This window comes from Hyla sarda, unplaced genomic scaffold, assembly GCF_029499605.1.
Source record: "Hyla sarda isolate aHylSar1 unplaced genomic scaffold, aHylSar1.hap1 scaffold_1433, whole genome shotgun sequence".
Lineage (NCBI taxonomy): Eukaryota > Metazoa > Chordata > Amphibia > Anura > Hylidae > Hyla > Hyla sarda.
The window spans coordinates 39,855-54,082 of record NW_026608063.1 but is presented as its reverse complement, the minus strand read 5'-3'; the positions used below and the strand labels follow the sequence as shown (position 1 = coordinate 54,082).

Genomic DNA, 14,228 nt, shown 5'->3' with positions numbered 1-14,228 from the left:
CCACACCCCTACCCCTTAATTCCCTGGTTGAACTTGATGGACATATGTCTTTTTTCGACCGTACTAACTATGTAACTATGTAACATAACATGGGGGGGGGGTCTCCTGGCTGTTCACACAGGTGTGTCATTGCTGTACATTGACCATGCATTGCTTCTGTGGTATTGCAAAGGCAAAGACAAATGCTTCCAGCCATCCATTGCACTAATGGATTGGTCATCAGCTGGCTGTCTATGTCCCGCATCAATATAGACCAAAGTACAGAGGGTTAGGCTATGCTATTGTGCACCTACCTGATGCATCAGAAGGTGCGAGGCCCTTGCTAAATTCTGTGCACAGACTTTGAGATCTATACTTTAGACTGTATCTAAACCTGCTCAACATGGACTGACATTCTGGCCTACTTTCAGCCGATGCGACTTGTCTGTCGCTGAACAGTCGCTTTTTATGTATTCAGCACCTATGTATAATGTTGTAAAAATGCTCTAGAAGCTAAAGTCGCAGAAATGTCACACATATTTGGCCTGCAACTTTCTGTGCGACAAATTCAGACAGGAAAAATCAGTATAAATCCTTAGAAAATTATCCCCCAGTGTCTCCATCTGCTGGCGGTATTGAATAAGCATTGCTGCACTGATGGGGTATGCATTAGACGAAAAAAAAGAAGAAAAAGAAGAATAATACGCCCAGAAAAGAGGCGAAAAGGAGAAAAACGTAAAAAAACGTGAAAAAAAAGTAAGAGGAAGAGAAGGGAAAAAAAGGTGGAAATGGGTTTAAAAGTGATTTCGGCGGAGAAATATATATATATATATATATATATATATATATATATATATATATATATACGCGCACACACACACATATATATAAACGTATTCTCCGTTGAGATATTGCAGCCGCTGCTGTGTCCAGGCCCAGGAGCCTTAGCACTGTGCTGTGATGTCACTCAATACCACTGACATCACTAGGTGTAAACAACATCTCTCCTTTGCTGTGTATGTGACTATGGAGCTGTTTGGTGATGTCGTCTATTATGGCCTTCATAGAAGCAACAGGAGATTGTTGCATCCATCTAGAACCCTCAGAACTACAGTGCTATGATGTCACTCACTTCCACAGGCCTTGCAGAGTGTAAACAACAACAACCCAGCTTTGTTGTGTATGTAACCATAGGGATTTGTGATGTCACCTAGAACCTTCACAGCAGCGACAGCTTTATGAGGAGCATCAGCACTGCTCTGCCTGAGCAGAACCATCACCGCCATAGGTTGTCAAATAACCCGGGTTTAACCCACACAGGTAAGTCCAATGGGGTGCAGGCATGTCCTCTATGCTTACAGCTTCCCGTGGGTGTTGGTTTGATACCGTTTGGGGACAGCCAAGGAGGCATCTGCAGGCAACAAAGGTAGGTGTGTGCTTGTGTGTGTGTTTCCTATGCAGATCCTAAGCCCAGTGTCACATGCAAGTAGGAGGAGTAAGAAGGGTTCCTGGCAAATCCGGGTTATGGATTGCATTTAAAAAGGCCCCGTGGGAGTGCAATGGGCCCCTGTCTTGCTGCTTAGCAATAATGGTATGGGTTTAGGTTCTGCTGTGTGTACTGGTGGTTGACTGCCCCCCAGCCCAGAGTGTGCATGGAAAATTGTCTGGCAGCCTCCCTGACAGCAAGCAGTGATAGTGCCCATGAAGGGGACCTTGTTGGGCCCGCCCCTTTCACGGTTATCGCTTCTCGGCCTTTTGGCTAAGATCAAGTGTAGTATCTGTTCTTATCAGTTTAATATCTGATACGTCCCCTATCTGGGGACCATATATTAAATGGATTTTTGAGAACGGGGGCCGATTTCGAAGCTTGCTTCCGTCGCCCTATGCATTGACCCGATATGGCAGTATCTTCGGGTACAGTGCACCACCCCCTTACAGGGTTAAAAAGAAAGATTCCTACTTTCATTGCTACCTGCTTGCTGGCTAGCCAGCTAGCCAGCCCTGTGGGCCTTGCTGCTGCTGCAGCCAAAAAACAAAAGGTGGTGCTGCTGCTGCTGCTTCTGCTGCTTCTGCTTGTGTCTGGCCGCTGTTGGAGCGTCCAGGCACAGGACTTCTGCTGCTGCTGACTAAATGGCCTCCTTAATTGGATCATTTGAGTAGCCAGCACACCTGTGCAGGTAGGGCATGACATGATAGGCAGCTGCCTTGATAGCGGGTGGGTGCTGAATGTTCCTAATTGACAAAATAAGATTAATGCTTATGAAGAAATATAAAATCTCATCCCTTCCCCAATATCGCGCCACACCCCTACCCCTTAATTCCCTGGTTGAACTTGATGGACATATGTCTTTTTTCGACCGTACTAACTATGTAACTATGTAACATAACATGGGGGGGGGGGTCTCCTGGCTGTTCACACAGGTGTGTCATTGCTGTACATTGACCATGCATTGCTTCTGTGGTATTGCAAAGGCAAAGACAAATGCTTCCAGCCATCCATTGCACTAATGGATTGGTCATCAGCTGGCTGTCTATGTCCCGCATCAATATAGACCAAAGTACAGAGGGTTAGGCTATGCTATTGTGCACCTACCTGATGCATCAGAAGGTGCGAGGCCCTTGCTAAATTCTGTGCACAGACTTTGAGATCTATACTTTAGACTGTATCTAAACCTGCTCCAACATGGACTGACATTCTGGCCTACTTTCAGCCGATGCGACTTGTCTGTCGCTGAACAGTCGCTTTTTATGTATTCAGCACCTATGTATAATGTTGTAAAAATGCTCTAGAAGCTAAAGTCGCAGAAATGTCACACATATTTGGCCTGCAACTTTCTGTGCGACAAATTCAGACAGGAAAAATCAGTATAAATCCTTAGAAAATTATCCCCCAGTGTCTCCATCTGCTGGCGGTATTGAATAAGCATTGCTGCACTGATGGGGTATGCATTAGACGAAAAAAAAGAAGAAAAAGAAGAATAATACGCCCAGAAAAGAGGCGAAAAGGAGAAAAACGTAAAAAAACGTGAAAAAAAAGTAAGAGGAAGAGAAGGGAAAAAAAGGTGGAAATGGGTTTAAAAGTGATTTCGGCGGAGAAATATATATATATATATATATATATATATATATATATATATATACGCGCACACACACACATATATATAAACGTATTCTCCGTTGAGATATTGCAGCCGCTGCTGTGTCCAGGCCCAGGAGCCTTAGCACTGTGCTGTGATGTCACTCAATACCACTGACATCACTAGGTGTAAACAACATCTCTCCTTTGCTGTGTATGTGACTATGGAGCTGTTTGGTGATGTCGTCTATTACGGCCTTCATAGAAGCAACAGGAGATTGTTGCATCCATCTTGAACCCTCAGAACTACAGTGCTATGATGTCACTCACTTCCACAGGCCTTGCAGAGTGTAAACAACAACAACCCAGCTTTGTTGTGTATGTAACCATAGGGATTTGTGATGTCACCTAGAACCTTCACAGCAGCGACAGCTTTATGAGGAGCATCAGCACTGCTCTGCCTGAGCAGAACCATCACCGCCATAGGTTGTCAAATAACCCGGGTTTAACCCACACAGGTAAGTCCAATGGGGTGCAGGCATGTCCTCTATGCTTACAGCTTCCCGTGGGTGTTGGTTTGATACCGTTTGGGGACAGCCAAGGAGGCATCTGCAGGCAACAAAGGTAGGTGTGTGCTTGTGTGTGTGTTTCCTATGCAGATCCTAAGCCCAGTGTCACATGCAAGTAGGAGGAGTAAGAAGGGTTCCTGGCAAATCCGGGTTATGGATTGCATTTAAAAAGGCCCCGTGGGAGTGCAATGGGCCCCTGTCTTGCTGCTTAGCAATAATGGTATGGGTTTAGGTTCTGCTGTGTGTACTGGTGGTTGACTGCCCCCCAGCCCAGAGTGTGCATGGAAAATTGTCTGGCAGCCTCCCTGACAGCAAGCAGTGATAGTGCCCATGAAGGGGACCTTGTTGGGCCCGCCCCTTTCACGGTTATCGCTTCTCGGCCTTTTGGCTAAGATCAAGTGTAGTATCTGTTCTTATCAGTTTAATATCTGATACGTCCCCTATCTGGGGACCATATATTAAATGGATTTTTGAGAACGGGGGCCGATTTCGAAGCTTGCTTCCGTCGCCCTATGCATTGACCCGATATGGCAGTATCTTCGGGTACAGTGCACCACCCCCTTACAGGGTTAAAAAGAAAGATTCCTACTTTCATTGCTACCTGCTTGCTGGCTAGCCAGCTAGCCAGCCCTGTGGGCCTTGCTGCTGCTGCAGCCAAAAAACAAAAGGTGGTGCTGCTGCTGCTGCTTCTGCTGCTTCTGCTTGTGTCTGGCCGCTGTTGGAGCGTCCAGGCACAGGACTTCTGCTGCTGCTGACTAAATGGCCTCCTTAATTGGATCATTTGAGTAGCCAGCACACCTGTGCAGGTAGGGCATGACATGATAGGCAGCTGCCTTGATAGCGGGTGGGTGCTGAATGTTCCTAATTGACAAAATAAGATTAATGCTTATGAAGAAATATAAAATCTCATCCCTTCCCCAATATCGCGCCACACCCCTACCCCTTAATTCCCTGGTTGAACTTGATGGACATATGTCTTTTTTCGACCGTACTAACTATGTAACTATGTAACATAACATGGGGGGGGGGTCTCCTGGCTGTTCACACAGGTGTGTCATTGCTGTACATTGACCATGCATTGCTTCTGTGGTATTGCAAAGGCAAAGACAAATGCTTCCAGCCATCCATTGCACTAATGGATTGGTCATCAGCTGGCTGTCTATGTCCCGCATCAATATAGACCAAAGTACAGAGGGTTAGGCTATGCTATTGTGCACCTACCTGATGCATCAGAAGGTGCGAGGCCCTTGCTAAATTCTGTGCACAGACTTTGAGATCTATACTTTAGACTGTATCTAAACCTGCTCCAACATGGACTGACATTCTGGCCTACTTTCAGCCGATGCGACTTGTCTGTCGCTGAACAGTCGCTTTTTATGTATTCAGCACCTATGTATAATGTTGTAAAAATGCTCTAGAAGCTAAAGTCGCAGAAATGTCACACATATTTGGCCTGCAACTTTCTGTGCGACAAATTCAGACAGGAAAAATCAGTATAAATCCTTAGAAAATTATCCCCCAGTGTCTCCATCTGCTGGCGGTATTGAATAAGCATTGCTGCACTGATGGGGTATGCATTAGACGAAAAAAAAGAAGAAAAAGAAGAATAATACGCCCAGAAAAGAGGCGAAAAGGAGAAAAACGTAAAAAAACGTGAAAAAAAAGTAAGAGGAAGAGAAGGGAAAAAAAGGTGGAAATGGGTTTAAAAGTGATTTCGGCTGAGAAATATATATATATATATATATATATATATATATATATATATACGCGCACACACACACATATATATAAACGTATTCTCCGTTGAGATATTGCAGCCGCTGCTGTGTCCAGGCCCAGGAGCCTTAGCACTGTGCTGTGATGTCACTCAATACCACTGACATCACTAGGTGTAAACAACATCTCTCCTTTGCTGTGTATGTGACTATGGAGCTGTTTGGTGATGTCGTCTATTATGGCCTTCATAGAAGCAACAGGAGATTGTTGCATCCATCTAGAACCCTCAGAACTACAGTGCTATGATGTCACTCACTTCCACAGGCCTTGCAGAGTGTAAACAACAACAACCCAGCTTTGTTGTGTATGTAACCATAGGGATTTGTGATGTCACCTAGAACCTTCACAGCAGCGACAGCTTTATGAGGAGCATCAGCACTGCTCTGCCTGAGCAGAACCATCACCGCCATAGGTTGTCAAATAACCCGGGTTTAACCCACACAGGTAAGTCCAATGGGGTGCAGGCATGTCCTCTATGCTTACAGCTTCCCGTAGGTGTTGGTTTGATACCGTTTGGGGACAGCCAAGGAGGCATCTGCAGGCAACAAAGGTAGGTGTGTGCTTGTGTGTGTGTTTCCTATGCAGATCCTAAGCCCAGTGTCACATGCAAGAAGGAGGAGTAAGAAGGGTTCCTGGCAAATCCGGGTTATGGATTGCATTTAAAAAGGCCCCGTGGGAGTGCAATGGGCCCCTGTCTTGCTGCTTAGCAATAATGGTATGGGTTTAGGTTCTGCTGTGTGTACTGGTGGTTGACTGCCCCCCAGCCCAGAGTGTGCATGGAAAATTGTCTGGCAGCCTCCCTGACAGCAAGCAGTGATAGTGCCCATGAAGGGGACCTTGTTGGGCCCGCCCCTTTCACGGTTATCGCTTCTCGGCCTTTTGGCTAAGATCAAGTGTAGTATCTGTTCTTATCAGTTTAATATCTGATACGTCCCCTATCTGGGGACCATATATTAAATGGATTTTTGAGAACGGGGGCCGATTTCGAAGCTTGCTTCCGTCGCCCTATGCATTGACCCGATATGGCAGTATCTTCGGGTACAGTGCACCACCCCCTTACAGGGTTAAAAAGAAAGATTCCTACTTTCATTGCTACCTGCTTGCTGGCTAGCCAGCTAGCCAGCCCTGTGGGCCTTGCTGCTGCTGCAGCCAAAAAACAAAAGGTGGTGCTGCTGCTGCTGCTGCTGCTTCTGCTGCTTCTGCTGCTTCTGCTTGTGTCTGGCCGCTGTTGGAGCGTCCAGGCACAGGACTTCTGCTGCTGCTGACTAAATGGCCTCCTTAATTGGATCATTTGAGTAGCCAGCACACCTGTGCAGGTAGGGCATGACATGATAGGCAGCTGCCTTGATAGCGGGTGGGTGCTGAATGTTCCTAATTGACAAAATAAGATTAATGCTTATGAAGAAATATAAAATCTCATCCCTTCCCCAATATCGCGCCACACCCCTACCCCTTAATTCCCTGGTTGAACTTGATGGACATATGTCTTTTTTCGACCGTACTAACTATGTAACTATGTAACATAACATGGGGGGGGGGTCTCCTGGCTGTTCACACAGGTGTGTCATTGCTGTACATTGACCATGCATTGCTTCTGTGGTATTGCAAAGGCAAAGACAAATGCTTCCAGCCATCCATTGCACTAATGGATTGGTCATCAGCTGGCTGTCTATGTCCCGCATCAATATAGACCAAAGTACAGAGGGTTAGGCTATGCTATTGTGCACCTACCTGATGCATCAGAAGGTGCGAGGCCCTTGCTAAATTCTGTGCACAGACTTTGAGATCTATACTTTAGACTGTATCTAAACCTGCTCCAACATGGACTGACATTCTGGCCTACTTTCAGCCGATGCGACTTGTCTGTCGCTGAACAGTCGCTTTTTATGTATTCAGCACCTATGTATAATGTTGTAAAAATGCTCTAGAAGCTAAAGTCGCAGAAATGTCACACATATTTGGCCTGCAACTTTCTGTGCGACAAATTCAGACAGGAAAAATCAGTATAAATCCTTAGAAAATTATCCCCCAGTGTCTCCATCTGCTGGCGGTATTGAATAAGCATTGCTGCACTGATGGGGTATGCATTAGACGAAAAAAAAGAAGAAAAAGAAGAATAATACGCCCAGAAAAGAGGCGAAAAGGAGAAAAACGTAAAAAAACGTGAAAAAAAAGTAAGAGGAAGAGAAGGGAAAAAAAGGTGGAAATGGGTTTAAAAGTGATTTCGGCGGAGAAATATATATATATATATATATATATATATATATATATATATATACGCGCACACACACACATATATATAAACGTATTCTCCGTTGAGATATTGCAGCCGCTGCTGTGTCCAGGCCCAGGAGCCTTAGCACTGTGCTGTGATGTCACTCAATACCACTGACATCACTAGGTGTAAACAACATCTCTCCTTTGCTGTGTATGTGACTATGGAGCTGTTTGGTGATGTCGTCTATTATGGCCTTCATAGAAGCAACAGGAGATTGTTGCATCCATCTAGAACCCTCAGAACTACAGTGCTATGATGTCACTCACTTCCACAGGCCTTGCAGAGTGTAAACAACAACAACCCAGCTTTGTTGTGTATGTAACCATAGGGATTTGTGATGTCACCTAGAACCTTCACAGCAGCGACAGCTTTATGAGGAGCATCAGCACTGCTCTGCCTGAGCAGAACCATCACCGCCATAGGTTGTCAAATAACCCGGGTTTAACCCACACAGGTAAGTCCAATGGGGTGCAGGCATGTCCTCTATGCTTACAGCTTCCCGTGGGTGTTGGTTTGATACCGTTTGGGGACAGCCAAGGAGGCATCTGCAGGCAACAAAGGTAGGTGTGTGCTTGTGTGTGTGTTTCCTATGCAGATCCTAAGCCCAGTGTCACATGCAAGAAGGAGGAGTAAGAAGGGTTCCTGGCAAATCCGGGTTATGGATTGCATTTAAAAAGGCCCCGTGGGAGTGCAATGGGCCCCTGTCTTGCTGCTTAGCAATAATGGTATGGGTTTAGGTTCTGCTGTGTGTACTGGTGGTTGACTGCCCCCCAGCCCAGAGTGTGCATGGAAAATTGTCTGGCAGCCTCCCTGACAGCAAGCAGTGATAGTGCCCATGAAGGGGACCTTGTTGGGCCCGCCCCTTTCACGGTTATCGCTTCTCGGCCTTTTGGCTAAGATCAAGTGTAGTATCTGTTCTTATCAGTTTAATATCTGATACGTCCCCTATCTGGGGACCATATATTAAATGGATTTTTGAGAACGGGGGCCGATTTCGAAGCTTGCTTCCGTCGCCCTATGCATTGACCCGATATGGCAGTATCTTCGGGTACAGTGCACCACCCCCTTACAGGGTTAAAAAGAAAGATTCCTACTTTCATTGCTACCTGCTTGCTGGCTAGCCAGCTAGCCAGCCCTGTGGGCCTTGCTGCTGCTGCAGCCAAAAAACAAAAGGTGGTGCTGCTGCTGCTGCTGCTGCTTCTGCTGCTTCTGCTGCTTCTGCTTGTGTCTGGCCGCTGTTGGAGCGTCCAGGCACAGGACTTCTGCTGCTGCTGACTAAATGGCCTCCTTAATTGGATCATTTGAGTAGCCAGCACACCTGTGCAGGTAGGGCATGACATGATAGGCAGCTGCCTTGATAGCGGGTGGGTGCTGAATGTTCCTAATTGACAAAATAAGATTAATGCTTATGAAGAAATATAAAATCTCATCCCTTCCCCAATATCGCGCCACACCCCTACCCCTTAATTCCCTGGTTGAACTTGATGGACATATGTCTTTTTTCGACCGTACTAACTATGTAACTATGTAACATAACATGGGGGGGGGGTCTCCTGGCTGTTCACACAGGTGTGTCATTGCTGTACATTGACCATGCATTGCTTCTGTGGTATTGCAAAGGCAAAGACAAATGCTTCCAGCCATCCATTGCACTAATGGATTGGTCATCAGCTGGCTGTCTATGTCCCGCATCAATATAGACCAAAGTACAGAGGGTTAGGCTATGCTATTGTGCACCTACCTGATGCATCAGAAGGTGCGAGGCCCTTGCTAAATTCTGTGCACAGACTTTGAGATCTATACTTTAGACTGTATCTAAACCTGCTCCAACATGGACTGACATTCTGGCCTACTTTCAGCCGATGCGACTTGTCTGTCGCTGAACAGTCGCTTTTTATGTATTCAGCACCTATGTATAATGTTGTAAAAATGCTCTAGAAGCTAAAGTCGCAGAAATGTCACACATATTTGGCCTGCAACTTTCTGTGCGACAAATTCAGACAGGAAAAATCAGTATAAATCCTTAGAAAATTATCCCCCAGTGTCTCCATCTGCTGGCGGTATTGAATAAGCATTGCTGCACTGATGGGGTATGCATTAGACGAAAAAAAAGAAGAAAAAGAAGAATAATACGCCCAGAAAAGAGGCGAAAAGGAGAAAAACGTAAAAAAACGTGAAAAAAAAGTAAGAGGAAGAGAAGGGAAAAAAAGGTGGAAATGGGTTTAAAAGTGATTTCGGCGGAGAAATATATATATATATATATATATATATATATATATATATATATATATATACGCGCACACACACACATATATATAAACGTATTCTCCGTTGAGATATTGCAGCCGCTGCTGTGTCCAGGCCCAGGAGCCTTAGCACTGTGCTGTGATGTCACTCAATACCACTGACATCACTAGGTGTAAACAACATCTCTCCTTTGCTGTGTATGTGACTATGGAGCTGTTTGGTGATGTCGTCTATTATGGCCTTCATAGAAGCAACAGGAGATTGTTGCATCCATCTAGAACCCTCAGAACTACAGTGCTATGATGTCACTCACTTCCACAGGCCTTGCAGAGTGTAAACAACAACAACCCAGCTTTGTTGTGTATGTAACCATAGGGATTTGTGATGTCACCTAGAACCTTCACAGCAGCGACAGCTTTATGAGGAGCATCAGCACTGCTCTGCCTGAGCAGAACCATCACCGCCATAGGTTGTCAAATAACCCGGGTTTAACCCACACAGGTAAGTCCAATGGGGTGCAGGCATGTCCTCTATGCTTACAGCTTCCCGTGGGTGTTGGTTTGATACCGTTTGGGGACAGCCAAGGAGGCATCTGCAGGCAACAAAGGTAGGTGTGTGCTTGTGTGTGTGTTTCCTATGCAGATCCTAAGCCCAGTGTCACATGCAAGTAGGAGGAGTAAGAAGGGTTCCTGGCAAATCCGGGTTATGGATTGCATTTAAAAAGGCCCCGTGGGAGTGCAATGGGCCCCTGTCTTGCTGCTTAGCAATAATGGTATGGGTTTAGGTTCTGCTGTGTGTACTGGTGGTTGACTGCCCCCCAGCCCAGAGTGTGCATGGAAAATTGTCTGGCAGCCTCCCTGACAGCAAGCAGTGATAGTGCCCATGAAGGGGACCTTGTTGGGCCCGCCCCTTTCACGGTTATCGCTTCTCGGCCTTTTGGCTAAGATCAAGTGTAGTATCTGTTCTTATCAGTTTAATATCTGATACGTCCCCTATCTGGGGACCATATATTAAATGGATTTTTGAGAACGGGGGCCGATTTCGAAGCTTGCTTCCGTCGCCCTATGCATTGACCCGATATGGCAGTATCTTCGGGTACAGTGCACCACCCCCTTACAGGGTTAAAAAGAAAGATTCCTACTTTCATTGCTACCTGCTTGCTGGCTAGCCAGCTAGCCAGCCCTGTGGGCCTTGCTGCTGCTGCAGCCAAAAAACAAAAGGTGGTGCTGCTGCTGCTGCTTCTGCTGCTTCTGCTTGTGTCTGGCCGCTGTTGGAGCGTCCAGGCACAGGACTTCTGCTGCTGCTGACTAAATGGCCTCCTTAATTGGATCATTTGAGTAGCCAGCACACCTGTGCAGGTAGGGCATGACATGATAGGCAGCTGCCTTGATAGCGGGTGGGTGCTGAATGTTCCTAATTGACAAAATAAGATTAATGCTTATGAAGAAATATAAAATCTCATCCCTTCCCCAATATCGCGCCACACCCCTACCCCTTAATTCCCTGGTTGAACTTGATGGACATATGTCTTTTTTCGACCGTACTAACTATGTAACTATGTAACATAACATGGGGGGGGGGGGTCTCCTGGCTGTTCACACAGGTGTGTCATTGCTGTACATTGACCATGCATTGCTTCTGTGGTATTGCAAAGGCAAAGACAAATGCTTCCAGCCATCCATTGCACTAATGGATTGGTCATCAGCTGGCTGTCTATGTCCCGCATCAATATAGACCAAAGTACAGAGGGTTAGGCTATGCTATTGTGCACCTACCTGATGCATCAGAAGGTGCGAGGCCCTTGCTAAATTCTGTGCACAGACTTTGAGATCTATACTTTAGACTGTATCTAAACCTGCTCCAACATGGACTGACATTCTGGCCTACTTTCAGCCGATGCGACTTGTCTGTCGCTGAACAGTCGCTTTTTATGTATTCAGCACCTATGTATAATGTTGTAAAAATGCTCTAGAAGCTAAAGTCGCAGAAATGTCACACATATTTGGCCTGCAACTTTCTGTGCGACAAATTCAGACAGGAAAAATCAGTATAAATCCTTAGAAAATTATCCCCCAGTGTCTCCATCTGCTGGCGGTATTGAATAAGCATTGCTGCACTGATGGGGTATGCATTAGACGAAAAAAAAGAAGAAAAAGAAGAATAATACGCCCAGAAAAGAGGCGAAAAGGAGAAAAACGTAAAAAAACGTGAAAAAAAAGTAAGAGGAAGAGAAGGGAAAAAAAGGTGGAAATGGGTTTAAAAGTGATTTCGGCGGAGAATATATATATATATATATATATATATATATATATATATATATATATACGCGCACACACACACATATATATAAACGTATTCTCCGTTGAGATATTGCAGCCGCTGCTGTGTCCAGGCCCAGGAGCCTTAGCACTGTGCTGTGATGTCACTCAATACCACTGACATCACTAGGTGTAAACAACATCTCTCCTTTGCTGTGTATGTGACTATGGAGCTGTTTGGTGATGTCGTCTATTATGGCCTTCATAGAAGCAACAGGAGATTGTTGCATCCATCTAGAACCCTCAGAACTACAGTGCTATGATGTCACTCACTTCCACAGGCCTTGCAGAGTGTAAACAACAACAACCCAGCTTTGTTGTGTTGTAACCATAGGGATTTGTGATGTCACCTAGAACCTTCACAGCAGCGACAGCTTTATGAGGAGCATCAGCACTGCTCTGCCTGAGCAGAACCATCACCGCCATAGGTTGTCAAATAACCCGGGTTTAACCCACACAGGTAAGTCCAATGGGGTGCAGGCATGTCCTCTATGCTTACAGCTTCCCGTGGGTGTTGGTTTGATACCGTTTGGGGACAGCCAAGGAGGCATCTGCAGGCAACAAAGGTAGGTGTGTGCTTGTGTGTGTGTTTCCTATGCAGATCCTAAGCCCAGTGTCACATGCAAGTAGGAGGAGTAAGAAGGGTTCCTGGCAAATCCGGGTTATGGATTGCATTTAAAAAGGCCCCGTGGGAGTGCAATGGGCCCCTGTCTTGCTGCTTAGCAATAATGGTATGGGTTTAGGTTCTGCTGTGTGTACTGGTGGTTGACTGCCCCCCAGCCCAGAGTGTGCATGGAAAATTGTCTGGCAGCCTCCCTGACAGCAAGCAGTGATAGTGCCCATGAAGGGGACCTTGTTGGGCCCGCCCCTTTCACGGTTATCGCTTCTCGGCCTTTTGGCTAAGATCAAGTGTAGTATCTGTTCTTATCAGTTTAATATCTGATACGTCCCCTATCTGGGGACCATATATTAAATGGATTTTTGAGAACGGGGGCCGATTTCGAAGCTTGCTTCCGTCGCCCTATGCATTGACCCGATATGGCAGTATCTTCGGGTACAGTGCACCACCCCCTTACAGGGTTAAAAAGAAAGATTCCTACTTTCATTGCTACCTGCTTGCTGGCTAGCCAGCTAGCCAGCCCTGTGGGCCTTGCTGCTGCTGCAGCCAAAAAACAAAAGGTGGTGCTGCTGCTGCTGCTTCTGCTGCTTCTGCTTGTGTCTGGCCGCTGTTGGAGCGTCCAGGCACAGGACTTCTGCTGCTGCTGACTAAATGGCCTCCTTAATTGGATCATTTGAGTAGCCAGCACACCTGTGCAGGTAGGGCATGACATGATAGGCAGCTGCCTTGATAGCGGGTGGGTGCTGAATGTTCCTAATTGACAAAATAAGATTAATGCTTATGAAGAAATATAAAATCTCATCCCTTCCCCAATATCGCGCCACACCCCTACCCCTTAATTCCCTGGTTGAACTTGATGGACATATGTCTTTTTTCGACCGTACTAACTATGTAACTATGTAACATAACATGGGGGGGGGGGTCTCCTGGCTGTTCACACAGGTGTGTCATTGCTGTACATTGACCATGCATTGCTTCTGTGGTATTGCAAAGGCAAAGACAAATGCTTCCAGCCATCCATTGCACTAATGGATTGGTCATCAGCTGGCTGTCTATGTCCCGCATCAATATAGACCAAAGTACAGAGGGTTAGGCTATGCTATTGTGCACCTACCTGATGCATCAGAAGGTGCGAGGCCCTTGCTAAATTCTGTGCACAGACTTTGAGATCTATACTTTAGACTGTATCTAAACCTGCTCCAACATGGACTGACATTCTGGCCTACTTTCAGCCGATGCGACTTGTCTGTCGCTGAACAGTCGCTTTTTATGTATTCAGCACCTATGTATAATGTTGTAAAAATGCTCTAGAAGCTAAAGTCGCAGAAATGTCACACATATTTGGCCTGCAACTTTCTGTGCGACA

General features: G+C 46.0%; 6 non-coding genes across 6 annotated transcripts; all 6 read left to right on the top strand.

Moving 5' to 3' along the window:
* The first annotated feature begins 1,718 nt into the window (after window positions 1-1,718).
* LOC130307558 (U2 spliceosomal RNA) lies at window positions 1,719-1,909 on the top strand. Its single transcript, XR_008856731.1, has one exon. It is a non-coding gene; the product is annotated as a U2 spliceosomal RNA (small nuclear RNA).
* Window positions 1,910-3,992: 2,083 nt separating this feature from the next.
* LOC130307557 (U2 spliceosomal RNA) lies at window positions 3,993-4,183 on the top strand. The gene has a single exon (XR_008856730.1). It is a non-coding gene; the product is annotated as a U2 spliceosomal RNA (small nuclear RNA).
* A 2,080-nt stretch (window positions 4,184-6,263) lies between these two features.
* Window positions 6,264-6,454, top strand: LOC130307556 (U2 spliceosomal RNA). Its single transcript, XR_008856729.1, has one exon. It is a non-coding gene; the product is annotated as a U2 spliceosomal RNA (small nuclear RNA).
* Window positions 6,455-8,551: 2,097 nt separating this feature from the next.
* On the top strand, window positions 8,552-8,742 carry LOC130307555 (U2 spliceosomal RNA). The gene has a single exon (XR_008856728.1). It is a non-coding gene; the product is annotated as a U2 spliceosomal RNA (small nuclear RNA).
* Window positions 8,743-10,845: 2,103 nt separating this feature from the next.
* Window positions 10,846-11,036, top strand: LOC130307554 (U2 spliceosomal RNA). Its single transcript, XR_008856727.1, has one exon. It is a non-coding gene; the product is annotated as a U2 spliceosomal RNA (small nuclear RNA).
* Window positions 11,037-13,122: 2,086 nt separating this feature from the next.
* On the top strand, window positions 13,123-13,313 carry LOC130307552 (U2 spliceosomal RNA). The gene has a single exon (XR_008856725.1). It is a non-coding gene; the product is annotated as a U2 spliceosomal RNA (small nuclear RNA).
* The last annotated feature ends 915 nt before the right edge of the window (window positions 13,314-14,228 follow it).